The sequence below is a fragment of the Haemorhous mexicanus genome, chromosome 18 (assembly GCF_027477595.1).
Source record: "Haemorhous mexicanus isolate bHaeMex1 chromosome 18, bHaeMex1.pri, whole genome shotgun sequence".
In the NCBI taxonomy this organism is placed as follows: domain Eukaryota; kingdom Metazoa; phylum Chordata; class Aves; order Passeriformes; family Fringillidae; genus Haemorhous; species Haemorhous mexicanus.
In genome coordinates this window covers 2,058,481-2,085,866 of record NC_082358.1, presented here as the reverse complement: position 1 = coordinate 2,085,866, position 27,386 = coordinate 2,058,481, and the positions used below count along the sequence as shown (strand labels likewise).

The 27,386-nt window shown below is 57.0% G+C and overlaps 1 long non-coding RNA gene across 1 annotated transcript; it reads left to right on the top strand.

Annotated features, from left to right (window-relative positions):
- The first annotated feature begins 4,660 nt into the window (after nucleotides 1-4,660).
- On the top strand, nucleotides 4,661-14,701 carry LOC132335908 (uncharacterized). The gene is made up of 2 exons (XR_009488769.1): nucleotides 4,661-10,221; nucleotides 10,599-14,701. It is a non-coding gene; the product is annotated as an uncharacterized LOC132335908 (long non-coding RNA).
- The last annotated feature ends 12,685 nt before the right edge of the window (nucleotides 14,702-27,386 follow it).

Here is a 27,386-nt window from a genome sequence, read left to right as displayed (position 1 = left end):
TCCCCACTGGCTGCTCTCACATGGCCAAGGCCAAACAGCTTTCTATTAACAGCAAACTTGGGACTCTCCCCCCTCCTTCCAGATCCAGATATTTAGAAATCTGATCATGGGTTTGGACACCAGGAATTCCCCAAACCATGCAATGTCAATAGGGACAGTGAGGACATTGAGAACAAAAGGTTCTAGGGCACAGAAGCCCAGCATGGAGGAAAATCAGCAGCCTCAGCATTAAGTGGCTTCACCATGACTACAGCACTTATTCAGAAGAATGGAATTACAAAAGTTATACTGGAAAAAGGCGCCCCTTAGAACTGTGAACACAAGGTCCCAACATAACTAGGAAATGGCCTTTAGTGGCATCTGCCAATCTCACCAGCACATCCTTCCTTTCCTTCTCCATGATTCCCAATTTCTTCTTCAGAGATTCCACCTCCTGACGAAGAGTCACAGACTCTTCCCATCTTTCAGTGGCCTCTTTCTCCAGGGCAGATACACGAGAAATGTGCTTGGCTTCTTCCTTCCACCAGTCTGCAGCAGGAAAGGGGAAGGAGAAGTAGAAGGGGAAAAGCAAAGCAAAGCCAAACTGATGTGCATCCTGCAGAGACAACAGCACTGTCTTCTCTGCTTGCCTGTGTTTGCCAGGCCCCAAGCCCACGAAGGTTCCGAAGCTGACAGAAATGAAGGAAAGTTCCCAGTAGAGAAAAAGGCAGGAATGAAAGGGGCAAGGTTCAGAGGGATAGGAAAGTGTGTTTGCTCTTGGCCTTGTGCAGAGTGAGCAAGGCAAGAGAGATGAAGGAGAGGGGATGCCTGTGCAGGCCTGCTCCAGAGAGGCCAATAGCCTGGAGGCTCTGGCAGGGCCTGGATTTTGGGGGAATGGAGCTGAGGCATCCAGCTACAGCTCCTCAGCTGGTGAGACAGCAAGGGGCAGTGAGTGGCAGAGGAGAAGCTGTACCTTGCTCACATTCCTCCAACTCCTTCTGCAGCTCCAGGTTGCAGGCTCTGAGGTTGTCTCTCTGAGCCTCTGTTTTCCTCAGCTCCAGCTCCACAGCCTTACACTGTGTGGCCAAGGCAAGAGCTTTGTCCTCAGAGCTCTGGAGCTTCACACGCAGGTCAGACACCTCAGCCTCCAGGACGTGCACAGAGTCCCTCAAAGAGCGTTCTCCTGCTCGAGATTCTTCCAGCTCCTTCAGCAGCTTCTTCTGTCGAGTTGCCTGGGAAGCCTCCATCTGCAGCACTGCGTCCTGCAGGGCCAGGATCTGGAAGATGGATGCACACAGCCTCAGGGACAGGGCTGCTCCTGAGGGAGCAGAGTGGGCCGCAGGGAGAGCAACAAAGGAGAAAAGATTTCAGGCAAAAAACATGTCAAAACCAGAAGGCACAGAAGCAAGGATTCCAATGGAGAGAAATGTAGAGAAAACAAGTAAGGGAGGCACTGGGCATCCTTGGGCGGCAGCTCTGAACAGCGGCTCAACTGGCTGTGCTGGAAGTGCCCTGCCCAGCCTGCCACAGCCACCTCTGTGTCCCCACATTGCTCAGTGCCCGGCACAGGCCCACACTCTGTCTGGGACAGCACTGCTAACAGAGGGACAGAGAAGCCCCAGAGGAGTCTGCTGCTGCTTCTCTTCCCAGACTTCCTGCTGGGACCCGGGAGAGGATGGGGGAAAACTTCTGCAGCAGACACCAGATCCAGCCTCGGCCTCAGGATGCAGCAGCAGCCCCGGGCAGAACACGGCAGCTGTGGATGCTGCTGGGAGGGGAAGGAGGTTGGAGCCTCTAAGCCAAAGGTGCTGTTGTGTGTCCCTGGAGAAGAGGATGCCACTGCACAGCTTACCTGCGTGTTGAGCTCCCGCAGTTGTCCAGCACGGTTGGAAGAGAGCTGTTCGGCCAGCTGAAGGGCAGATTGACACTGAGACACCTGATTGTTCAGTGCCAGGTTCTGCTCTTCCAGCGATCTGAGGCACACATTCTTCTCCTCCAGAGACAGAATCAGGCTAGAAGGGAAGCAAGCAACTCATTACTAACTGATATCACATTTTATCAACTCTTAGGACTTGCATCAGCTCAGGGAAAAACTGCTCTGTCTGATGAGGTTTGTCTGAACAACTTGGCCATTTGTTCCCCCTGCAGTCCCAGCCCAGCATGTGCCTACTCTGCTTTGTCCCTGAAGGAACAGTGAGTTCCTGCCTACATGCCCTACCTTCTTTTTGAGATGGAAATGTGAATTCAAACATAACAAAGTCTTGCCATGAAGACATTAGGGGAGAGGAACAATTTCCTTCTAACTAACCAGGCTCCAAACAGGGAGGTTTGGTCAACATGGAAGAGACATTTGCTTCCCCCACCTTACACATCCAGGTAGGATGAGCAGCACCCTACAGCCAGGGGATCTCTGGCAAGATCCCTAAGATTTACCAGCACCCCTCCTAATTTCACCTAGAGAAACAATGGCTAAAGTGGCAACCGAGGCTTGGAGCACAACCTGATGGAAGATGCAAAAGGCTCCAGGCAAGCAGGAGTGCCCTGCCTTTCCTTTGTCTTCTTGGAGGAAGAATCCTGTGGCACTGAAGCCTGGCAGGACTTGATCAGCTGCAGGAGCCCCCCATACCTTGGTGCTGTTTCTTGCATTCTTGGCACAGTCAGAAATGCCTGTGACTGTGCAGGGTGGCAGGGACCCTGCTTGACCCCCTGCAGGCAGCGGAGGACATTTGATGAGGAAGGATGCAACAGAGACATTCTTGTTTCGGGGCTGCCTCCGAGGGCAATCTGGCCTAGATCAGTAATCAGGGTCTTAAGATGGTTCTGCCCAGAAATAGCATCAGATGCCAGGCTGATCCAGATCCCAAAGGCTTCAAGTTACAGGACCCAAGGTGGAGCTGATGGATGTATCCAGCTCCTTACAGCACAGCTCGGTCAGTGTCAACACACCCACCTAACCACAGTGTCAACACACCCACCTAACCACACAATACACCCTAGAGGGAAAGAGCCCCCCTAAAAATCTTTGTCTTCAGAAGAACTCTGTCTGAAGGCTTAAAAGAAAAGAAAATGAAACACAACATCCAGAAAATCAGATGTGATTGCATGGAGAGTTCAGAATCTGCCATTCAGGAAATGCTGCCAGAGTCCCTGGCAAGTGCAAAGAAGGCAAAGAGGGAATCCATTCACCACAATGCAGAGTCGAACAGGCTTTCATTTACCTGGCTTTTTCCTTCTCTAGGGCATTCACTGATGCCTGCAGTTCTGAATTCTGCTGAGCCACTTCTTTGCAGTGACTCTGTTCCCTGTCCAAGTTCTGCAGATGCTCCTGCAGCTGCTTGTTCTGATGTTCTGCCTCCTCCAGCAGCTTCTGGATGTGCTCAATCTCCAACATCTTCTGCCTGGACTCTTCCTGGGCCTCCTTCACATCTTGCTGGGCTCTCTGCACAGTCATTTCCTGGCATTCTCGGGAGGCTTCCAGCTGAGATGTCACCTCTCCCACCTCCAGTCAAAGAGAACAAAGCAGTCAGAGGCTACAGCCACAGCTTCTCACTCTCAGCCACAGCAAGGCTGTGAGCAAAGGTAAAGGACAATTTCCATTTCTCCCTGTCCTGAGAGCACCAGATTCACAAAGCATATGGACAACTTGTTTCAGTCTCTCAGTGGCCCACCACCAAGGGCACCTGAAAAAGCACCTGCCAAGCCAAGGCTAGCAAGAAGAGGCCAGCAGGAATCCATGCTGGTGGTTGCTGGCCAACAGCGCAGAGGACTGGCCCAGCTGTCGAGAGCAGCAGCTGACATTCAGCAGAGGATTGAGTGTCCCCCAGAGCAGCTGCCATGGAGCTCCCAGAGCAGGAGACAGCCCCAGGGCTCACCCCAGCAGCTGCTGCTCTGCCATGGAAAAGCAAAAAGGCCAGAGACCCCTGGCTTCATGACTGCCGTGTCACTGCAGTTTCACTCACCTGCTTTTGTAGAGCCTCCCTCTGCTCAAGGAGGAGATTCATTTCCTCTTTGAGGCCTTGTAGCTCTTCCTCATGCCTCCTCTGCACTGCCTGGACTTCACTGCGAGCCTCCTGCAGCTCATCCTGCAGATTTGCCTTGATGGTCTGGCAACAAAAAGCAGAGCAACTCCTTGGGACCTGCCCTCAGGCTCACCTCTTTCCATGTGCTGCCCCAAAATCCCATTCCCTCTGCTGCTTCTTTTGGCTTCTCTCCCCAGCTCTGCTTCACTGCAAGCCTTCCTTCCTGGGGCTGAGCTCTGGAGCTTACCAGGCTCTGTGCTCCCAGGGCCTGAAGCAGCCCTTGCTTCCTCAGTCCCAGGAGCTGCCTTTTGTGCCCTGGTCACTGCCCTGTCCTCTGTAGCCTGCCTACTCACACTCACCTGCCCCTTCTCTTGCTGCTCTTTCACCTCCTGCCTGAGCTGCTGGACCTGCTGGCGGGCTCGGCTGAGCTCTCCCTGAGTTTGGAGCAGTGCCTCTGCTAAAGCACTCTTCTCCTCCTGCTTTTCCAGCAGGACCTGCACAGAAGGAAAGAGCAGAGGCCTTCACACTTCTCCTGCAACATCCCTGTGGCAAGGGGCAAAGACTGATGGGCTCACGTGCTCTCAGAGCACTTGGCTGCTGCTGCCCTGGGCCACTGCCTGCTCTGGGGGAGACACAGCTTCCCAGGAAGTGACTTAAAACACAGCCCCGAAGACATCTCTGGGTTACTGTTCAGAAAAACTCCAGGCAAGCCTTTAAAAAGATCTTTCTCCTGTCAGCATTCCTGCTGCACCCTCCCCATGCCCACTAAAGAAAAGTCCTACAAACTCACCTTGGCCATGAATATATACGAGTACACACACAATTAGAAAAGAGAAACTTGAAAAAGGCGCCCCTTAGAACTGTGAACACAAGGTCCAAACGTAGCTAAGAAATGGCCCTTTGTGGCGATCTTCAATTCTCACCAGCACATCCTTCCTTTCCTTCTCCAGGTCCTCCAATTTCCTCTGCAGAGATTCCACCTCCTGACGAAGAGTCACAGACTCTTCCTGCCTTTCAGTGGCCTCTTTCTCCAGGGCAATTTGGCGAGAGATTTGCCTGGCTTCTGCCAGCACCCACTCTGCAGCAGAGAAGGGGAAGGAGAAGTAGAAGGGGAAAAGCAAAGCAAAGCCAAACTGATGTGCATCCTGCAGAGACAACAGCACTGTCTTCTCTGCTTGCCTGTGTTTGCCAGGCCCCAAGCCCACGAAGGTTCCGAAGCTGACAGAAATGAAGGAAAGTTCCCAGTAGAGAAAAAGGCAGGAATGAAAGGGGCAAGGTTCAGAGGGATAGGAAAGTGTGTTTGCTCTTGGCCTTGTGCAGAGTGAGCAAGGCAAGAGAGATGAAGGAGAGGGGATGCCTGTGCAGGCCTGCTCCAGAGAGGCCAATAGCCTGGAGGCTCTGGCAGGGCCTGGATTTTGGGGGAATGGAGCTGAGGCATCCAGCTACAGCTCCTCAGCTGGTGAGACAGTATGGGGCAGTGAGTGGCAGAGGAGAAGCTGTACCTTGCTCACATTCCTCCAACTTCTTCTGCAGCTCCAGGTTGCAGGCTCTGAGGTTGTCTCTCTGAGCCTCTGTTTTCCTCAGCTCCAGCTCCACAGCCTTACACTGTGTGGCCAAGGCAAGAGCTTTGTCCTCAGAGCTCTGGAGCTTCACACGCAGCTCAGACACCTCAGCCTCCAGGACGTGCACAGAGTCCCTCAAAGAGCGTTCTCCTGCTCGAGACCCTTCCAGCTCCTTCAGCAGCTTCTTCTGTCGAGTTGCCTGGGAAGCCTCCATCTGCAGCACTGCGTCCTGCAGGGCCAGGATCTGGAAGATGGATGCACACAGCCTCAGGGACAGGGCTGCTCCTGAGGGAGCAGAGTGGGCCGCAGGGAGAGCAACAAAGGAGAAAAGATTTCAGGCAAAAAACATGTCAAAACCAGAAGGCACAGAAGCAAGGATTCCAATGGAGAGAAATGTAGAGAAAACAAGTAAGGGAGGCACTGGGCATCCTTGGGCGGCAGCTCTGAACAGCGGCTCAACTGGCTGTGCTGGAAGTGCCCTGCCCAGCCTGCCACAGCCACCTCTGTGTCCCCACATTGCTCAGTGCCCGGCACAGGCCCACACTCTGTCTGGGACAGCACTGCTAACAGAGGGACAGAGAAGCCCCAGAGGAGTCTGCTGCTGCTTCTCTTCCCAGACTTCCTGCTGGGACCCGGGAGAGGATGGGGGAAAACTTCTGCAGCAGACACCAGATCCAGCCTCGGCCTCAGGATGCAGCAGCAGCCCCGGGCAGAATACAGCAGCTGTGGATGCTGCTGGGAGGGGAAGGAGGTTGGAGCCTCCAAGCCAAAGGTGCTGTTGTGTGTCCCTGGAGAAGAGGATGCCACTGCACAGCTTACCTGCGTGTTGAGCTCCCGCAGTTGTCCAGCACGGTTGGAAGAGAGCTGTTCGGCCAGCTGAAGGGCAGATTGACACTGAGACACCTGATTGTTCAGTGCCAGGTTCTGCTCTTCCAGCGATCTGAGGCACACATTCTTCTCCTCCAGAGACAGAATCAGGCTAGAAGGGAAGCAAGCAACTCATTACTAACTGATATCACATTTTATCAACTCTTAGGACTTGCACCAGCTCAGGGGAAAACTGCTCTGTCTGATGAGGTTTGTCTGAACAACTTGGCTGTTTGTTCCCCCTGCAGTCCCAGCCCAGCATGTGCCTACTCTGCTTTGTCCCTGAAGGAACAGTGAGTTCCTGCCTACATGCCCTACCTTCTTTTTGAGATGGAAATGTGAATTCAAACATAACAAAGTCTTGCCATGAAGACATTAGGGGAGAGGAACAATTTCCTTCTAACTAACCAGGCTCCAAACAGGGAGGTTTGGTCAACATGGAAGAGACATTTGCTTCCCCCACCTTACACATCCAGGTAGGATGAGCAGCACCCTACAGCCAGGGGATCTCTGGCAAGATCCCTAAGATTTACCAGCACCCCTCCTAATTTCACCTAGAGAAACAATGGCTAAAGTGGCAACCGAGGCTTGGAGCACAACCTGATGGAAGATGCAAAAGGCTCCAGGCAAGCAGGAGTGCCCTGCCTTTCCTTTGTCTTCTTGGAGGAAGAATCCTGTGGCACTGAAGCCTGGCAGGACTTGATCAGCTGCAGGAGCCCCCCATACCTTGGTCCTGTTTCTTGCATTCTTGGCACAGTCAGAAATGCCTGTGACTGTGCAGGGTGGCAGGGATCCTGCTTGACCCCCTGCAGGCAGCGGGGGACATTTGATGAGGAAGGATGCAACAGAAACATTCTTGTTTCTGGGCTGCCTCCGAGGGCATTCTGGCCTAGATCAGCAATCAGGGCCTTAAGATGGTTCTGCCCAGAAATAGCATCAGATGCCAGGCTGATCCAGATCCCAAAGGCTTCAAGTTACAGGACCCAAGGTGGAGCTGATGGATGTATCCAGCTCCTTACAGCACAGCTCAGTCAGTGACAACACACCCACCTAACCACAGTGTCAACACACCCACCTAACCACACAATACACCCTAGAGGGAAAGAGCCCCCCTAAAAATCTTTGTCTTCAGAAGAACTCTGTCTGAAGGCTTAAAAGAAAAGAAAATGAAACACAACATCCAGAAAATCAGATGTGATTGCATGGAGAGTTCAGAATCTGCCATTCAGGAAATGCTGCCAGAGTCCCTGGCAGGTGCAAAGAAGGCAAAGAGGGAATCCATTCACCACAATGCAGAGTCCCACAGGCTTTCATTTACCTGGCTTTTTCCTTCTCTAGGGCATTCACTGACGCCTGCAGTTCTGAATTCTGCTGAGCCACTTCTTCCCATTTACTCCATTCCGTCTCCAAGTTCTGCAGATGCTCCTGCAGCTGCTTGTTCTGATGTTCTGCCTCCTCCAGCAGCTTCTGGATGTGCTCAATCTCCAACAGCTTCTGCCTGGAGTCTTCCTGGGCCTCCCTCCCATCTTGCTGGGCTCTCTGCACAGTCATTTCCTGGCATTCTCGGGAGGCTTCCAGCTGAGATGTCAACTCTCCCACCTCCAGTCAAAGAGAACAAAGCAGTCAGAGGCTACAGCCACAGCTTCTCACTCTCAGCCACAGCAAGGCTGTGAGCAAAGGTAAAGGACAATTTCCATTTCTCCCTGTCTTGAGAGCACCAGATTCACAAAGCATATGGACAACTTGTTTCAGTCTCTCAGTGGCCCACCACCAAGGGCACCTGAAAAAGCACCTGCCAAGCCAAGGCTAGCAAGAAGAGGCCAGCAGGAATCCAAGCTGGTGGTTGCTGGCCAACAGCGCAGAGGACTGGCCCAGCTGTCGAGAGCAGCAGCTGACATTCAGCAGAGGATTGAGTGTCCCCCAGAGAGAGCAGCTGCCATGGAGCTCCCAGAGCAGGAGACAGCCCCAGGGCTCACCCCAGCAGCTGCTGCTCTGCCATGGAAAAGCAAAAAGGCCAGAGACCCCTGGCTGCATGACTGTAGTGTCACTGCAGTTTCACTCACCTGCTTTTGTAGAGCCTCCCTCTGCTCAAGGAGGAGATTCATTTCCTCTTTGAGGCCTTGTAGCTCTTCCTCATGCCTCCTCTGCACTGCCTGGACTTCACTGCGAGCCTCCTGCAGCTCATCTTGCAGCTCTGCCTCCACTTGCTTCCTGGTCATCTGCAGCTGTGATATCTGCTGCTGAGCAGCAAACAGCCTGGATTGCAGTCTCTCCTTTGCTGACCTACAAGTTACAATTGTGGACACACATGAGTTGCTTGCTCCAGATGCCCACAGCCCGGTATTCCAGGACAACGTGGCTCAAGATCCCCACACCTGAGTATGGAAAATGGGTCACCTGGAAACTCATCTAGAGAAGGCACATCTGGGCCATTTCAAGAGGAGAGCAGGGCCCTCTGAGGGACTGCCCAGGCCTTCCTTATGGCCTGGCATAGCACAGACTGCCCAGCCCAAGCTGGCCTCAACAGCCAAACCTTCAGTTGCTGTTCCTGACCTATGACACTGGGTAGCTGTGCCCAAACAGGCTGGAGCAAGGAGCAAAAGCCCAGCCTTGCTCACGGCCTTTCTCTCATCAGCACTTCCAAGCTGCTCTGCAGGGGGAGAGAACAGATTCTTGTCCTGGCTGACTCCTGACTTTTTAATGCTCTTGATAATGGACATAGAGGTACATCATCCTCCAGACACTCTGTATTTAAGAGGCTTCGGAACTACTTTGCAAATACAGTAAAATCTCATGGTCAGGGCAGCACTTGTAAAAAATCACAACAGCCTTTGCCTGAACAACAACTACCTGAATGCAGAGACTGCACTTTCAACTCTTGCAAGGTCATGGAGTAGACTTGCCACCTTTATTTTAGTGTTGCCCTCTAAGCAGGCAGTAGCCCAAGGGACTTGTCCTTCCTTACAGAGTGAGAGGGACCATCCAAAGGCACCTTGGAGGCTTTGGCAGCTGGCTGCCCATCAACAATCATCAAGAGTGCCCAGAGGCTGTTGAGAATTCCAAAGAGCTTTCCCTGCTGCTCTCTAACCCGCTCTGTGTCCTGTCCCACACTTCTCAAGAGTGTTCTTGGAAGTAGAAATGCCTCAAGATTTTCAGCAGGAGCCTTTGGCTTCACCCTGAATGGCAGTGTGCTACGCCCAAAGTGCCAAGGTAAGATCCTGGAATGCTGAAGATGAAGCTTCCTGATCTGAAGATCAGGATCATGTCAAGCTACTTGGAAAGGAACGAGGGATGTTCAATGCCCAGAACAAGGAACCAAACCCAAGAGAAACCTGAGGTTTCACTTAGCATCTGCATGGTTGAACTATTACTACTCAGTTCAGGGCTGGGTGGATTGCTGTGGACATCCCACAGGAGCGTGCTCGGTGGCACAAACAGGAGCCCAAGGCTCACGAGAACTTTGCTGGCTTTAGGTGTCAGAAGAATAACCTTAATTTTGTGGTTTTTTTGTTTTTTTCTTGAGACACTTCCATATTCGGTCCACAGAATGTAAAAACATCTGAAAAGGCTGAGCTCCCTGCTTTTACCTGGTCTCTGCCAGCTGCCTGGCAAGGTCTTGTCGGAGCCACTCGGTGGCTGCCAGTCGGCCCTCAAGGTCAGCCTTCTGGCCCAGCAGCTCCTCCTCTCGCCACACCTGGGCCACTTCATGCCCTTGGTCAGAGGATTCCTGGCTCAGATACTCCAGAGACCAGCTGGATGACTCTTGCTCCAGAGAATCCTGCAAGTGGGACAAGGTACAGCTCGAGCCCTTCCTCAGGAGCCCTGTGCAGAGCCAGCCAGTGCCACCTTGCAGGCAGCCAGAGGACAAGGAGCACCTGTGCCCTGGGCTCAAAGTTTCCCCAGCTCCGTTCCCTGTTTTAGAGGCTCTGTGGCTGCCCAAAGCCACACATTTTGCAGAAGCATGCAACACTTTGCTGATGAACGTGCATATCCCTGCCTAAGAAATGCGTGTGCCATCTTGAGCCAGGTGTGCACAGCAGTGTGCCTGTCCTCTACTGCCAGAAAGAGCATCTGGGCTGATCTGGCTGCCACAACTGCCACTCGCACAGGTGCTGCCCAGCAATAAGGTGTTCAGAGCCATGCTAACATCATCCCTCTCTTGCTCCAGCAGATCCCTCTGAAGCTGCAATTCCTCCAATGTCTGCCTCTTGACTTCCAGCTGCCTCTGCAATGATGGCTCTTTTCCCTCGAGCGCAGCCAAGTCCTCCACTGTACAAGAAGGGGCAAGATGAGTTTTCAAGGGAAAACCAGTCTCCTTTCCAAAACCAACCTCCATCATGTCCTGCTGCTCTGTCTTTTCTGCCTGGGCTGATGCTTCCTTCTGCTGCTTGGTGCTCTTCTGATGCAGACAAAAGGCTCCTGGCTCTGGGATTCCGGTGCATTGCAGCAGAATTTCCCTGGACTTCTCAAGGTTTGCACAGTCACTGCAGAGACAAGGCTCAGTCAGAAGAAACAAGAGGCCTTAAGAGTCAGCAGTGCCATTTTCAGCACTCCAGGATGGAGCTGGGGGCAGTGGGCTAAGGAAGACCTTGGTCTTTCCCTCCCAAGGAAATCCTGCAGAGGCAAAGGGAAAGGAAGGCAGGATTATGCCTTCCTTCAGTAAGAAGCAGTGGCTGGGCAGGGGCACGCAAAGAACAGAATTCAGGGAAGCAGCACAGCGAGAAGGAGTCTTCTATTCCAGCATGGCTCTGCATCTCCTAGACAGCCTTGGGAGGCAAATAGAGCATGAAAAACCCAGACAGGACAATGCTCGAGAGCCACACTGAGGCCTACACATGGTAGGCAGGTGATTTCTTCTCCAGGACACCTCTGACCTCCCAGGCCTGGAAGCAGATTGCCTCTGGAATGCAGGAGGAGGAGGAGGAAATGCTCACCTACTGATTTCTTCTAGCAGAGAGCCTATGATTTGGTATTGGCTTCTGATCCTCTGGGTTCTCTCCTCTATTTGGTCAAACTGTTGCCACATGCGCCCACAATTCTCTGTAGCTTCCCGAGCCAATTCAAAGGGATGCTGCTCATCAGTGGATGTCAGAGTGGAGAGGATGTTCCCAGGATTGTGGGTGGAAATGATGGAATTGGCCATGCTGTCACCGTTGTCTGCCAGCACCTGAAAGCCCACATCCAGCTGTTAGTCAGGTATTGTGTTCCTATTCCAAAGTAGCACTGAAATGCCTCTTCTGATCCCACAAGAACCAGTGTCCATTCATGGAGAGCCAGTTTCAAAATGCCAGCCAGCTCAGCACAGTTTACTCACCTCAGGGGGTCTGGAGGAACGTCCCTGGTGAGAAAGCCCTCGAGCTCCCTGCAAGTGCACAGGGAAGAGCACACTCAGACTGCATGGCTGCCCCTGAGGCAGTTGCCTCTAAGTGCTTCCCAGCCTGTCCCAGAGCACAGCACTTCCAGCTGAGCTCTTCCTCTCCGTGGCAATATTTTCAGCCCAGCAGTTTGACAGCAGCACAAACAAACATGCTGGAAGGTGTCTCATCACTTCTAAGAACACGAGAAGGGGAGCTGCCCAGAGCCCAATCCATCCTGGCCGTGAACACCCCCAGGGATCCAGGGGCAGCCACAACTTCTCTGGGCAACCTCAAGCCTGGGTGCCAGGGCCTCAGCACCCTCAGAGGGCAGAATTCCCTGCCAATATCCCATCCATCCCTGTCATGTCTTGGTGGGAAGGCTTGTCCTGTCCCTGCAGGTCCCTGGCTTAAGTCCCTCTCCAGCTCTCTTGCAGCCCTTTCATGCATTGGAAGGGGCGCTAAGGTCACCCTGGAACCTTCTCCAGCCTGGACAACCCCAACTCTTGCATCCTTTTCCCTTGGCACAGGTGCTCCAGCCCTTGGAGCGTCTTCCTATCATCCTTCTGACCTCTTCTGGGCCACTGGGGATCATTTTGGAGATGTCTGGGAGAAACTCATTCTTGACTCTGGGAAGCGCTGACGCTGTGCTGTAATTTGGGTGAGGGGAAGGCAATGAAAAGCTGCTGCCTTGTTTGTGCCCATGGCCTCCAGTGGGACAAGGACAGAGGAGGAGATGTGGCTGTGCTCTGGGATATCCAGGAGCCCCCTATTCCCTCCCAGGCCTGTCCCCAGGGCAAGCACCACAGCTGCTGCCAGCTCTGGAACAGCCAACTGTTAATCCCTTGCTAATCCCAAAGGGAACTGTTCCCTGAGGCACAGCCCAGGGCCACCCAGGCCCCTGCAGGGCTTGGCACAAGGAGAGCAGCGGCCTTGACACTCACCCTCCAGGTCTCCATCCGCCCCTTGGCACCAGCAGTGAGGAAGCAGCAGTGACCAAAAGCCCTTGGCCTTAGCAGGGTCTAAACCCCAGTGACCAACGGCCCTTGGCCTTTGCAGAGTTCAGACCCCAATATCCAAAGGCCCTTGGCCTTTGCAGGGTCTACACCCCAATATCCAAAGGCCCTTGGCCTTTGCAGGGTCAATAGCACACGAGTGCCGTTGGCCTTTGCAAGGTCCAAGCCCCAAAGAGCAGGAGCTGTTGACAGCTCCAGGGTCCAAACCCCAATAGCCAGGAGCTGCTGATTGTTGCCAGGATCCAATCCCCAGCATTCCATGGCCTTTGTGACAGTTACCAGGGTCATACCCCCAGCATTCCATGGCCTTTGTGATGGCTGCCAGGGTCCAAACCCCAGCATTCCAGGGGCTGTTGGAGAGGCCCTCCCTGACTCTCCCCCACCCCAGCTCCCTGCTGCTCCTGGCACAGGCCCTGCCTCCCCTGGGTCCCCAGAGCCCTCCTGGGCAGCTGGGCAGGGACCTGGCTCATAAGTCAGCGCTAAGGCTCAGCATTCTCAAACTGCAGGTTCTTTAGGGATGTGCTTAGTTCCTGAGTCACAGGAATTCTTCTGTCTTCCCTGACAAAGGGCACATGAAACAAAAAGCCTAAAATGTTTCTTGGTGCTTACAAATATTCATGGAAAGTAAAGCTTTGCATTGAGAACAGCCACATGTGGAGGAAGAATGGTGTTTCATGGGCTTTTCAAATTTCTACAGAGAAATGCCAAGAGCTGCAGGTTTTAAGGCTCATCAAATAGATTAAGAACACTGAGACACAACCACAAATGCATTTTTCTCTCTGCTTTCTGTTTGGCATTATATCACTAGGTCTTGTAGGCAGAAGAAAAGTCTTGCTGCTTACATCAAAGATTCCTCGCTAGGAACAGACCTTCAAGAACCAAATGGGTCTGCTTGCAGAAGCTTTGGCAGGTACTTTTTGCCCTCATCTTCGATAGTGTTCATCTGTGTCCTAGGGAGGATTTTTGTGCCCCAGTTGACACGAATGGGCTTCTGAGCAGGGCACAAATCCTGCGTGGAAGAGAAGAGCTGCACCTGCCTTCTCTAAGGCCTGTCTCTCCAGAGACAGATGGCCCAAGGATGTCACTGCCAAGTTAAGGTTCAGAGAGCGATGCAGCTTCAAGTCTCTGCTTCCACAAGAGCAGCTTTGGGCTCCTTGAGCAGAGCTGCAAAGGAGCAGGACAGCTCCTGGTGAAGGTCTGACAGCTCCTGCCTGGTCCTTGCACAGCTCTCAGTGTAGTTCTCCCGGTGCTCTCGGTCTTGGGCCAGCTGTGACTGCAGCAGGGACACCTGAAAGAGGCACAAGGCCCAGCTCAGACAAGCCCACGCTGGCAGGAGCACCTGCAGCGCCACGGTTCCGGCTCTCGGGGCAGACACAGCCTCCAACTCCAGCCCTCATCAATACTCTGCCCTTGGGCAAGGGGAAAGGAACAGGCTCCCAGACAGAACAGAGCTCAGATGGTCAACAAGTCCAGCTCAAGGCTGGCAAACCCTTCCCACGTACATCCCTCAGCCACCACCAGGTCTAGTACAGAGACTTCCAACGGGATTTAGGAACCATTTGGTGATTTCCAAAGCACACATTAGGGCCACTCACCCCTTTCTCCACAGGCTGTGCCTCAGCACGAGGGCTGCTGCTCCCCTGAGTTCATGGAGGACTCTTCTACTTGAGCTGCTGGGCTGCCAACCCAGGCATGAGGGGAATGTGGTGCTTGGGTTTTTTTGGTGCTTTCTTGAGGCATTTGAGCACCCCAAGCCCCTGTTTATCCCCATTGTGAAAAACAAGGTTCACTCTCCAGTAAAAATTTAGAAGTTGAATAAAGGACAATAAGAGACAAAGATAATAAAGCAAAGTTTTGGTGGTGTGTGCTTGGCATTTAGCCAAGAGCACACCTGCCATTTCAGAGATGTCCTTTACATACCCTTTCTATTGCATCAGCCTACTGCATAGTCAGAAACAATTATGCCTCTTTAAACTTTTCCCCAAACTAGTTTACATGTTCCAAGAATTGTTTAGCATGGCTGCTCCTCAGGTCCACCTTTTCAGAGCGTGTGCATTTCGTGGCTGTTGTTTTAGTCTGTCCTTGTTATCACCTCCTGTTTGGGCTTTGGTCCATGTTTTCTACAGACAGTGGGTGCTGATAACTGGCATGTCAGCAGCAGGGGCCTCCATCAGATGTTCATTGAATGTTATCCCAACCAAGCAGGCAGTTTAACACAGCTATTTATTTTTATATCAGCTATTTTAATACTGTGTCTAGGCTTTGTTAAAAACAAAAAAAAAGCCTATATTTTTATAGCAAAGCTACTCTAATATACATACAGAATCCATCTAAATATTTGCAAGAAGCCAGTATTCTAATATGTATTTATAATAATACTTTTCCTGACAGCACCCATATCTGTTCCCCTGATAGCCGAAGAGAGGGGCGGGGGTTTGGTTCCACAGGGGTCCTGCAGAAATTTTGGACACAACGTATTACATATCATTGTCCCACATGCCCATGCAAAGTGACTCTGAAAGGCAAAGACAAAGTCTGAGCAGGACTGAGTGACACTGGAGCTAAGTATGCCCCTGTGACACAGACAAGGAACATGTGGGCCAGGGCACCAATGCTGCTCTGAGCCCTGGGGCCCGGGGAGCACTGACATCAGCCCGTGTGGCAGAGTCCCCGCCGAAGCAAAGTCCCCCCAAGCGCTGGCAGCGCTGGTGCCCATCTCCTGCCCCAGAGACCTGTGCCTCCAGAGGGCTTCTCTGCCAGAGGGCAGCCAAAGCTGACGTGCACTGGGGGCTGTGCTCCATCCTACAGGGCCTCTTGGTAGGAGCACCTGGAGCACCTGGTGGCAACATTTGGTATGGGCCAGATGATGTTGCTCCTTCCTGGAATGATTTTTTCAAGGAAGGGATTAGCAGTAGCACAGAAACACCAACAGCTACAGAATTTCACAGCACAAAGAGACTCCACCAAAACACTGCCATGTTTCCTTGTGCTTTTCTGTCTTTCTTGCACTCGGAAAGAAAAAGAATTGGCCCATCCTCTGCTATTCAACTGTCCACTTACGGGTGTCTTCCTGTGGCAGCTCACGTGCAAACACAACTGGCTGCCTGCTGAGCGTGGCAGTGGATGGCCACAAACAGGGAAGTGCCTGGTGAACATCAAGGCAGACACCTGGGGAAGTGCAGAGGATAGGGATAACTCTGGGAGGAGAAGCTGTTCTGTGTCTCTGATGAGGGTGCCAGCGCACTGAAGGAGCGGCCAAGACAAGTGCTGGAAGCAGCCGTGTCCTGCTCTTTTCTTCTGTCAGATGCACACGGACAGACTTGTTGCCCACAGGTTCACCAGACTTGATCCCGGAACAATGGAAGCCCAGGCATGGGTAGGAAATGGCCTCAGGCAAGGGCAAAGCAGGATCTTCTAGCAGCAAATCCTGAGCTTGTGAAGCGAGCCATGTCCTCAGCAGACACCAAAGTGCTTCCCTCCAAGCCTGAATGCTGGCCACACGTGCCTGCCTTTCTTCAGGGCCTGCTGCTGCTTTCTTTGTTGCAAGCCAGTCCACAATTTAGGCTGGAAGCTCATGCACGTGTTTTTAAGGTGCCTGCACGGAGGAGAGGGATGGCAGCTGCAGCCCAGGGCTTGTGCTGCCTGTCCCAATGGCACCAGTGCTGCTGCCTGGGGGTGCCTGCCAGTGGAAGGCGAGTCTGCCCTCAAGCACGGCCACTGAGGTCAGTCAGGGGCACAGGCTGCAGCTGCAGCTGGCAAGCACTGCTGTGAGGCTGGCAAGGCAAGAGAAAGCCATTGTGGCCAAGTGTGCTGAACCCTTTTGCTAAATCACATGCAATGATGCCCACAGTATCACCTCTTCTGGCAATGGCAGCTGGCGCATACGCCTCCTTGAGAAGGTGCCGGTGATGGGGCTGCTGCTGTTCCTGTGCACACTCTGGTGCTGTTTCTGTAGTGTCCAGAGCCACTTTGGCAGCAGCGACTCAGCAGCCCTGCTCGAGCAGGGCCTCATCCTCAGCACCGTGGCCTGGGCAGCCACGGGGGCCCCGGCTGGCCGCCAGCCCTGCTCTGCCCGCTGCCCTGGCAGCACCCAGTGACCGTGCCCCGGCGGGGCCCCCTTGCCCTCCTTGTCTCCAGCCAGCCCAGCCTGGGCACCTCAGGGGTATCCCCACCCTCCTGCTGAGACCCGGCCTCCAGGGCTTCTGCCCCAGGCGTAGGAGCCTCTCTGGGGAAGCGCCAGAGAGCAGCCGGCTGTCAGGAACAAGGTGGCAGCCTGGGAGCTACTTATGGCCTCTGACACCCAATTCCTCAGGGCTTCCCACCAGCCTGTGTTCCTACCCACTAGTGTCCCCCTGGCGCCTCCTGCCCCCCACTCCCTCCCACAGGGCCCTCGTGCCTTCCCAGCGCCTTATCCCGTCAGGGCCCCTGCAGCACCTCATCCCTTAACGGCCTCCCACTGCCCCGTTGTCCCCTCAGGGTCTCCCCCAGCCCGGCCAAGCTGCCCGGCAGCGGCGCAGCCCCGAGGGAGCTGCAGAGGAGCCGGATCGAGAGGCACCTCGGAGCCCTCAGCAATGCAGGCAGCAACACACGGACAGGAGGACACAGATGGCCCTTCCTGGCTGGGCAGGAGGGCTTGTGGCCATCTCCAGGCACCAGTCCGGCAGGGATCCCCACAGCTCCGGCCCCTGCCCAGCCGCTCTGTCGCCAGCACAAAGGCTTCAGCAGAACCACCAAAGGCCAAGGGGCTTCTGGCCATCTCCCCTTCCCCACAGCACGCCTGGGCAGCTTGCTTGGCATGAGGACCCGTTTTCCCCTCTTCTCCGGTGCCCTGTGGATGCTGGGCACCAAAGAAAGCTCCTGGGAGTCTGGGTATTAGAACACATTCTATATTTATATCCTAAAGAACAACTAAAAAGAAGGAAAAAACCAATCTTAAAGAAAAGAAAAATCCCCCCTGGCTTAGGTGCCCTTCGGCAGACAAGAGAGTTTCTCAAATCAGCTCTCCTCACAGCTGCAGCAGCACAGCCAGCCGTGGCCCCAGAGACAAGGCCGTTCCTTGCGTGCCCTCCGAAACCGATCTTGCAGCCTCTGCAAGATGGAGCGCGGAGCTCTCTCCACAGCCTGGAGGACAAAGGCTGTTTCGAGAGCCAGGCTTCTGCAGGAAGGGCTGATGTCCTCTGCCTTGTCTTCAAGGGCTGTGAGGGAGAGGAACAGAGCCAGGGTCAGATCCCGGATCGGTGGGGACCCGAGGAGACCCCCGTGCCAGGGCCATGCCAACCGGCTCTGGCCATGGCCAGGAGGGAGCAGGGAGCAAGGGGATCAGCCCGAAGCTACCGGACACTATTGCCCAACGTGGGTCTGAAATCGGTGCGTGTGCTCCGGCCGCGCCAGCCCTGCTCCGCACAGGGAGCAGAGCCCTCGGCAGTGGGGCAGGGGTTGCAGCTCCCCCCGGCAGCCCAGCCGGGGCTGGCAGCCCTCTGCCTTCACTCACCCTGACGGATGTGCCGGAGCTCTCGCTTGTGAGCCCTGAGGTGCCGCCCGGCCATCCCTGGGAACACAGAGCCTGTCACGGCGGCAGTGGCACAGCTCCCTGCCAGCAGCGCTGCCAGCCCTGGGGCCACACACCCTCCTGGCCCCGGCAGGGCTCGGGCCGGGCCCTTGCTGCATGCTGCCGCCCAAGCGCAGGGCTGCGAGAGGGCGGCAGCAGCGCCGAGGGCAGGCGGGGCTCCAAGGTGCAGGGCATGGACGGCGCTGTCGGGGTGGGGCCGGGGCCGGGGCCGGGGCCGGGGCCGGGGCCCAGCTGCGGCAGGGCAGGGCTGGGAAGGGCAGCCCAGGATGGTGCCTCACCGATGAACCTGATGGCCGCCTGTCGCAGGGACTCCTGTGGGCTCTCCATGTACTGCAGGGCGTGGCGCACGTGCTCGGCCGCTCGGCTCCCGCCTTCTGCCAGCTGGAGAGAGCGCCAGGAGGGTGCGCTTGGTGCAGGCTCAGCCCCTTGGCAGGGCGCTCCGTGCGGCCAGCACTGGCCTCCCCCGTCCACAGAGCCCTGTCCGCCGGCCAGCTGCCCGGGGAGCCTGTGTGCCGCCCCGCCGCACCGCCCAGCTGGGCCCGGCTCCATCGGCACCCATCTCGGGGCCACGGGAGCCTGGAGCAGAGCCCGCGTGGCCCAGGGAAGGCAGCGGCGTGTGGGGCGCAGGCTGGCGGCCCTGGACGCAGTGCTGGGCAGGGGCGTGGCTGCCAGCCGCACTCGCTGAGCAGCGCGGTCAGGGGGCTTCTCCAGCCTGAGGCTGGGGCTTGCAGGTCGTCCTTACCAGGCTCTCGCCGAACCTCCAGGTCTGATCCAGCTGCAGCATGTCTTGGAGATCCTTCCTGTGCAGGAATGTGGCTGAAGAATGCAGCGTTTCCCCGGAGGCCTGGAGAGCAGCAGAGACCCAGAGATGGCACCACAGCCCAGGGCACAGGAGCCGCACAGGTCCCTGTACCAAGGCCAGGAGGAGGCTGCAGCCTGCCAGGTGCCAGAGCAGGAGGCAGCCCAGCCCCCTGCCAGGGGACCAGCAGCAGCTGCTGAGTCCTCACCTCTGCCACACGCTGGTTCTCGTCATGGCAGTGGAAAAAGAGTGGGAGCAGGCTCTTGCGCACGTGCGACTTCAGGGCCTTTCTTTCCCCTTCCGGTAAAAAATACAGCAGCTCTCGGAACATGAACATGGAGCACAACTGCACCTGGCTATCATCCTGTATGAAAGGAAGAAAGAAGGACCTGAGCATGGGGTGCTTCACGCCTATCCGAGCCCAGGCCTGAAAATGCGCAGGGCACAAAGTGTGCGGGCAGCAGCCGGTGGCCGTGGCTGGAGGCACAGAGCCTTACGTTGTCAAAGAGCAGCGGGAGCTCCTCAGCCAGCTGCAGGGCGAGGGGGCTGGCTATCGGGGCGCCATTGCACAGGAACAAACCGCTGAGGAGAACCATGGTCATCCTAAGCATGTCGCTGTCATTTTCCTGCAGGAGCTCCACCAGCCTTTCGTGCAGGCTCCACATTCTTATGCAGGCCTGCGAGGAAGACGAGTGTGTGAAACGCCACCCTGCTGCCACAGGGCCCAGAGGCCAAAGGCCTGTGCCAGAGCACTCGGGCAGCTGGAGCGGGAGGCAGGAGAGCTGGGAGCGGCTGCCTCAGCGCCCAGAGGCCAGCCGAGCCCAAGCGACTGCCTTCCCCAGCCCCACGCTGGCAGCATGGCTTCAGCCACTGCCCTCTTCTCACCGAGACACTGGTGCCGAGCACCAGGAGTCCTCTGAGTGCCAGGCGACGCATCTCCCTGCACTCGCTCTGCAGGTTCTTGGACATGACCTCCAGGACGCTGTCACGGCATTCACTCAAGTTCAGGCACCCCAGGATCTGGAAGGCACAAGGCCGGTGACAGGGGAGCCAGCCGGCAGGAGCCCGGAACCACACAGGGCCGGACCCAGGCAGCAGCACAGGGCGCGGGCACCGTCCCGGGCAGCTGCGGCCACGAGAGGGCAGAGAGCTGGGAGGCAGCTGAGCGAGGCAGTGCTGGCCCTCAGGCTCACCTCCACAAGGAACGCCATGGCAGCCAGATCCCGGGATGGCATGTCTTTGCTGAGCAGCCCGAGCAGGTAGAACGCAATCGCAGAACACAAGGTTTCGGATGCGTGGTGCATTTCTCTGACAGGGGGAAATAGGAAGCAAAACCCTGAGCCAGCAGGGGTAATCTCCCAGGACTGACTCACAGAGGTCTGGCCTCTCTCCACCACCCTGCAAGGGAGAGCCAGGCCCTTTGGGAGGTGGCTGCTCTTGGGCACACTCCTCTCCCAGCCTTTTGCAGTCTTCCTTGGCCATCCCTTGGTGACAAGGCCCTCTGGCCCACGACCACGGGGACTGTGGGGGGCACCCCGGGCACAGGGCACAAATGCCGGGGGCAGCTGGGGAGCAGGGGGTCTCACCTGGCCAGCACGCCCACAGCACAGTGCTGGGTGTCAGCACAGAGCAGCGTGTCCCAGCCACGCTTGTCTTCCATTGCCACCACCACGTCCTCGTAGTGCAGTCGGCAGAGCAGGTCCTTCAGGGTCTGCTCCACAAAGCTGTGTGCAGAGCAAAGCCCAGGTGATGCTGAGGGCACTGGCACCTGCCCTGGGCACGTGGAAGGGACAGGAGGACTGCCATGGAGCACCTGTTGGGGTCGGTGGCGAGGCCGTGTTGCTGCTGGCATCCCTTCCAGAAGGTGTCGGCCGCCTCTGGCATATCCAAGGTGCTGAAGAGCACTTGGAAGAGCAGATGCACAAAGAGGCGGGGGAAATGCACGCTCACTACGTGTGGGACACAGGGCATCTGGAGGATCTTCCACATCACCACGGTTGCCTGCAAAGGACAGAGCAGCCCAAGCTCAGTGCTGAGGTGTCCGTGTGGCAGGGCCCCAGCATGGGAAGGAGAGGCCAGCGGAGACGCAGGGGGAGCACCGGGCCTGGTGGCTCTGAAGCTGCCCCTAGGCCAGGTTTCAGCCCAGTGCCTGAGGCAGGGAGATGCCATGGGGGAGGGAGGATGGAGACCTGATGGAGAGGTAAGCTTGGGGTGAGCAAAGGCCACTTGCAGAAACTCACAGCCAGGGCAAGGACAGCCGTGTGGTCCCCATCGGAGGTGCACATGCTGTGCTCCGGCCAGTTGCCCAGCACGTCAAGGAGTGCAAGCATGGCCGGCTCTGCAGTCCTGCACGCGCACATGATGGCCTTCCACATGGTGGTAGCAGCTCTGTGGGGTCAGAGCTCTGTCTCAGGGCGGTCTGGGACACAGCGCTGTGGCCTGGGCCGCAGCAGGGACCTGAAGTAGCTGCCAGCCCTGCCTCTGCCCACTGCCCCTCAGCACACAGGCAGCTCAGCCCAGTGGGGACTGGCCCCTGAGGAGCAGGGAGGGAGCATGGCAGCATGCTGGGGGCTGACATGCCAGGGCTGGCAAAGGGAGGAGCCAGAGGGCCCTGGAATTCTCTGTCTGTCAGACACGTGGGACAGGCTGTACAGGGTGATGGGCTGCTGAGGCCTGAGCCTTGTGAGCACGTGGGCCCTGTACCTGTCACATGATGGGGCCGCACGCAGAAGAGCCATCACCACATCAGCGGGCTGTGCCTCTGCCAGATCCAGAAGGGGCCTGTACAGGTTGTACTGAGGAAACTCATTGGCCACGAGCCACTGGTGGATGTACCTCACCATGGCGGGTACCTGGAGAAGGCAGGGGAGATTTGGAAAGCTGCCAGAGGGAGTAACGTGCCCAGCTGCCCCAGAAAAGTACTTCCCTTGCCATCAAACCGCCATGGCCTCAAGGCTTACAGTGAGCAGCAGGCATGGCCTGGGAGGCCAAGCAATTGCTGGGAGGCTGGAAGCCAGGCCACAGGCTGCTTACTTGTTTTGGACTGGAAGGACCCTCCTCCACAAGCATATCCAGCAGGGCAGCACTGGTCTTGGTTTTGAGGACGGGAGGGTACGCTCTGATCACGCTGCCCATGACGCTGGCCTCTTCCTCCCGAATCCTCTTCATGAATTTGCCAACCATCTGTAGCAGAAGGGCAAGAAGCAAGGGATGTTGCGTGGAGTGCTCCGAGCACGGTGGTGGGCTGAGCAGTGACAACAGGCCCAGCAGTGACAACAGGCCCGACTGGGCATGGCTGCAGGTACCTGCGCTGTCCTGCGGAAGAGGCCACGGGTGCCTTCCTGCTCTTGTGTGCGCTCCACGGCTGCCCCTGGCAAAGAGCGAGAACAGCCCGAGCTGAGGGGCTGCAGGAGAGGCCGGAGAACACAAGGCCAGCCCTGTGCTCCCCAGGCAGGGACAGCCCCGCGATGCCCCAGGGCTTGGAGCACGGCTGCGGGGTGTCTGCCCCGACCCCTGCTCCGTCCTCTCCATGGGCTTGTCCACAGGAGTTGGGATGGGATGGGATGGGATGGGATGGGATGGGATGGGATGGGATGGGATGGGATGGGATGGGATGGGATGGGATGGGATGGGATGGGATGGGATGGGATGGGATGGGGCCAAGCTAGCTGCGGGCACCAGCCCTGCCACTCACCCTTCTGCACTAGCTGGAACTGCTCCACCTCTTCAGGCTGCTGTGCTGGAGCAGTTCCAGGGCCTTCTTTCTCCTCCTTCCCCCAGGCCAGCTTGGGCACGCTCGCAGGTCTCTGCTCTGTGTCACTGCCTGGGTTCATGGCTGCTTGCAGGAGAAGATGGCTCGGAAAAGTCTGAATCAGCAAGTGCTGCAGTTGTGCCTTGAAAGCACCTGCAAGAGTGAAGTCCTGGCTAGGTTACAGAACAGCAAGTCCTGCACTCTGGTCTCGAGGGCTCCAGCCACAAGGACAGGAGACTCCTCGTCAAGGAGCGTGGTCAGTGAATGCCACAGTCTGCCCTAAAGAGCACCTGCAGAAGAGAAGCCTTGGGAAGGCCAGAGGTCACCAAGTCCTGTGGTCTCGCCACGAGGTCACCTGTAGGAGTAACGCCTCGGGAAAGCTCCGGGTCAGTAAGGAACGAGTGCACTGTGCTCTGTTCCGTCCTGTCCCGTCGCCTGCACCGAGCACAATGGTGTGGCCACGTCGCTGCCAACACCTAGGTCCCTGCATGTCACAAAGGGCCCTTGGACACGTAGTCCCATTCCATTCCATGTTGACCATGCCGCACCGTGTCACAAAGGGCCCTTGGACACCCTGCCAGCTGCCCTGGGGCCGCTGCCAGCCCCCCCCAAAGTGGCCCAGGTTGGAAGGAATGCCTTTCCCCAAGTGTCTCAGAGAGCCCGACAGGATCTTTAGGAACGGCTCAAACCATGAGCAAACGCTGCCCTGCTCTGCGGGCTCACGCTCCCCCGTGGCTGCTGACGCAGCCGCAGCGGGAAGGGCACGGGGCCTTCCACAGAAGCTGGCACGGCCTCCTCAGGACACATCCCGCATGGTGGCCACGCTAAGCGTGGCCATGTGACAGAGACAAGGAACGTGTGGGCCAGGGCACCAATGCTGCTCTGAGCCCTGGGGCCCGGGGAGCACTGACATCAGCCCATGTGGCAGAGTCCCCGCCGAAGCAAAGTCCCCCCAAGCGCTGGCAGCGCTGGTGCCCATCTCCTGCCCCAGAGACCTGTGCCTCCAGAGGGCTTCTCTGCCAGAGGGCAGCCAAAGCTGACGTGCACTGGGGGCTGTGCTCCATCCTACAGGGCCTCTTGGTAGGAGCACCTGGAGCACCTGGTGGCAACATTTGGTATGGGCCAGATGATGTTGCTCCTTCCTGGAATGATTTTTTCAAGGAAGGGATTAGCAGTAGCACAGAAACACCAACAGCTACAGAATTTCACAGCACAAAGAGACTCCACCAAAACACTGCCATGTTTCCTTGTGCTTTTCTGTCTTTCTTGCACTCGGAAAGAAAAAGAATTGGCCCATCCTCTGCTATTCAACTGTCCACTTACGGGTGTCTTCCTGTGGCAGCTCACGTGCAAACACAACTGGCTGCCTGCTGAGCATGGCAGTGGATGGCCACAAACAGGGAAGTGCCTGGTGAACATCAAGGCAGACACCTGGGGAAGTGCAGAGGATAGGGATAACTCTGGGAGGAGAAGCTGTTCTGTGTCTCTGATGAGGGTGCCAGCGCACTGAAGGAGCGGCCAAGACAAGTGCTGGAAGCAGCCGTGTCCTGCTCTTTTCTTCTGTCAGATGCACACGGACAGACTTGTTGCCCACAGGTTCACCAGACTTGATCCCGGAACAATGGAAGCCCAGGCATGGGTAGGAAATGGCCTCAGGCAAGGGCAAAGCAGGATCTTCTAGCAGCAAATCCTGAGCTTGTGAAGCGAGCCATGTCCTCAGCAGACACCAAAGTGCTTCCCTCCAAGCCTGAATGCTGGCCACACGTGCCTGCCTTTCTTCAGGGCCTGCTGCTGCTTTCTTTGTTGCAAGCCAGTCCGCAATTTAAGCTGGAAGCTCATGCACGTGTTTTTAAGGTGCCTGCACGGAGGAGAGGGATGGCAGCTGCAGCCCAGGGCTTGTGCTGCCTGTCCCAATGGCACCAGTGCTGCTGCCTGGGGGTGCCTGCCAGTGGAAGGCGAGTCTGCCCTCAAGCACGGCCACTGAGGTCAGTCAGGGGCACAGGCTGCAGCTGCAGCTGGCAAGCACTGCTGTGAGGCTGGCAAGGCAAGAGAAAGCCATTGTGGCCAAGTGTGCTGAACCCTTTTGCTAAATCACATGCAATGATGCCCACAGTATCACCTCTTCTGGCAATGGCAGCTGGCGCATACGCCTCCTTGAGAAGGTGCCGGTGACAGGGCTGCTGCTGTTCCTGTGCAGGCTCTGGTGCTGTTTCTGTAGTGTCCAGAGCCACTTTGGCAGCAGCGACTCAGCAGCCCTACTCGAGGAGACATCGCCGCCCTCGCCATGGAGGCAGCAGCCCTGCGGGCCCAGAGCTCTGCGTCAGCAGGGCCTCATCCTCAGCACCGTGGCCTGGGCAGCCACGGGGGCCCCGGCTGGCCGCCAGCCCTGCTCTGCCCGCTGCCCTGGCGGCACCCAGTGACCGTGCCCCGGCGGGGCCCCCTTGCCCTCCTTGTCTCCAGCCAGCCCAGCCTGGGCACCTCAGGGGTATCCCCACCCTCCTGCTGAGGCCCGGCCTCCAGGGCTTCTGCCCCAGGCATGGGAGCCTCTCTGGGGAAGTGCCAGAGAGCAGCCGGCTGTCAGGAACAAGGTGGCAGCCTGGGAGCTACTTATGGCCTCTGACACCCAATTCCTCAGGGCTTCCCACCAGCCTGTGTTCCTACCCGCTACTGTCCCCCTGGCGCCTCCTGCCCCCCACTCCCTCCCACAGGGCCCTCGTGCCTTCCCAGCGCCTTATCCCGTCAGGGCCCCTGCAGCACCTCATCCCTTAACGGCCTCCCACTGCCCCGTTGTCCCCTCAGGGTCTCCCCCAGCCCGGCCAAGCTGCCCGGCAGCGGCGCAGCCCCGAGGGAGCTGCAGAGGAGCCGGATCGAGAGGCACCTCGGAGCCCTCAGCAATGCAGGCAGCAACACACGGACAGGAGGACACAGATGGCCCTTCCTGGCTGGGCAGGAGGGCTTGTGGCCAGCTCCAGGCACCAGTCCGGCAGGGATCCCCACAGCTCCGGCCCCTGCCCAGCCGCTCTGTCGCCAGCACAAAGGCTTCAGCAGAACCACCAAAGGCCAAGGGGCTTCTGGCCATCTCCCCTTCCCCACAGCACGCCTGGGCAGCTTGCTTGGCATGAGGACCCGTTTTCCCCTCTTCTCCGGTGCCCTGTGGATGCTGGGCACCAAAGAAAGCTCCTGGGAGTAGGGGTATTAGAACACATTCTATATTTATATCCTAAAGAACAACTAAAAAGAAGGAAAAAAACAATCTTAAAGAAAAATCCCCCCTGGTTTAGACAGCCCTTTAGCAGACAGAGAGTCACTCAAATCAGCTCTCCTGAGAGCTCCAGCAGCACAGCCAGCCGTGGCCCCAGAGACAAGGCTGTTCCTTGCGTGCCCTCCGAAACCGATCTTGCAGCCTCTGCAAGATGGAGCGCGGAGCTCTCTCCACAGCCCGGAGGACAAAGGCTGTTTCGAGAGCCAGGCTTCTGCAGGAAGGGCTGATATCCTCTGCCTTGTCTTCAAGGGCTGTGAGGGAGAGGAACAGAGCCACGGTCAGATCCCGGATCGGTGGGGACCCGAGGAGACCCCCGTGCCAGGGCCATGCCAACCGGCTCTGGCCATGGCCAGGAGGGAGCAGGGAGCAAGGGGATCAGCCCGAAGCTACCGGACACTATTGCCCAACGTGGGTCTGAAATCGGTGCGTGTGCTCCGGCCGCGCCAGCCCTGCTCCGCACAGGGAGCAGAGCCCTCGGCAGTGGGGCAGGGGTTGCAGCTCCCCCCGGCAGCCCAGCCGGGGCTGGCAGCCCTCTGCCTTCACTCACCCTGACGGATGTGCCGGAGCTCTCGCTTGTGAGCCCTGAGGTGCCGCCCGGCCATCCCTGGGAACACAGAGCCTGTCACGGCGGCAGCGGCACAGCTCCCTGCCAGCAGCGCTGCCAGCCCTGGGGCCACACACCCTCCTGGCCCAGGCAGGGCACGGGCCGGGCCCTTGCTGCATGCTGCCGGCCAAGGTCACGGCTGCGAGAGGGCGGCAGCAGCTCCGAGGGCAGGCGGGGCTCCACATTGTGCTGGAGCAGTCTGGCACTGCCGGGGCAGCAGCCAGGGCTGGGGCTTAGCTGCAGTACGGTGAGGAGAAACTGGGTTGGGTGGAGTAGGGTGTGGCATGGCAGGGTGTGATAGGGTTGTGCATGGTAGGGTGTAGTGGGGTGGGGCTGGGTGAGACAGGTTTGGGCAGTGCAGGACGGAGCTGAACGGGGCAGGGCAGGGTGGGACAGGGTTTGTCTGGGCAGGGCTGAGAAGTGTGAGGCGGAGTGGGGCATGGTAGCGCACGCCTGGGAGGGGGTGGGGTGGGGTTTGTCAGGGCGGGGCCCAATTCAGCGTGGCAGGGCACTGTGGGCAGAGCTGTGCAGTGCAGGTTGTGGTTGGGCGCGGTTGTGTGTGGCAGGGAGAGGCTGGGTAAAGTGTGGGTGTGCAGGGCTGGGA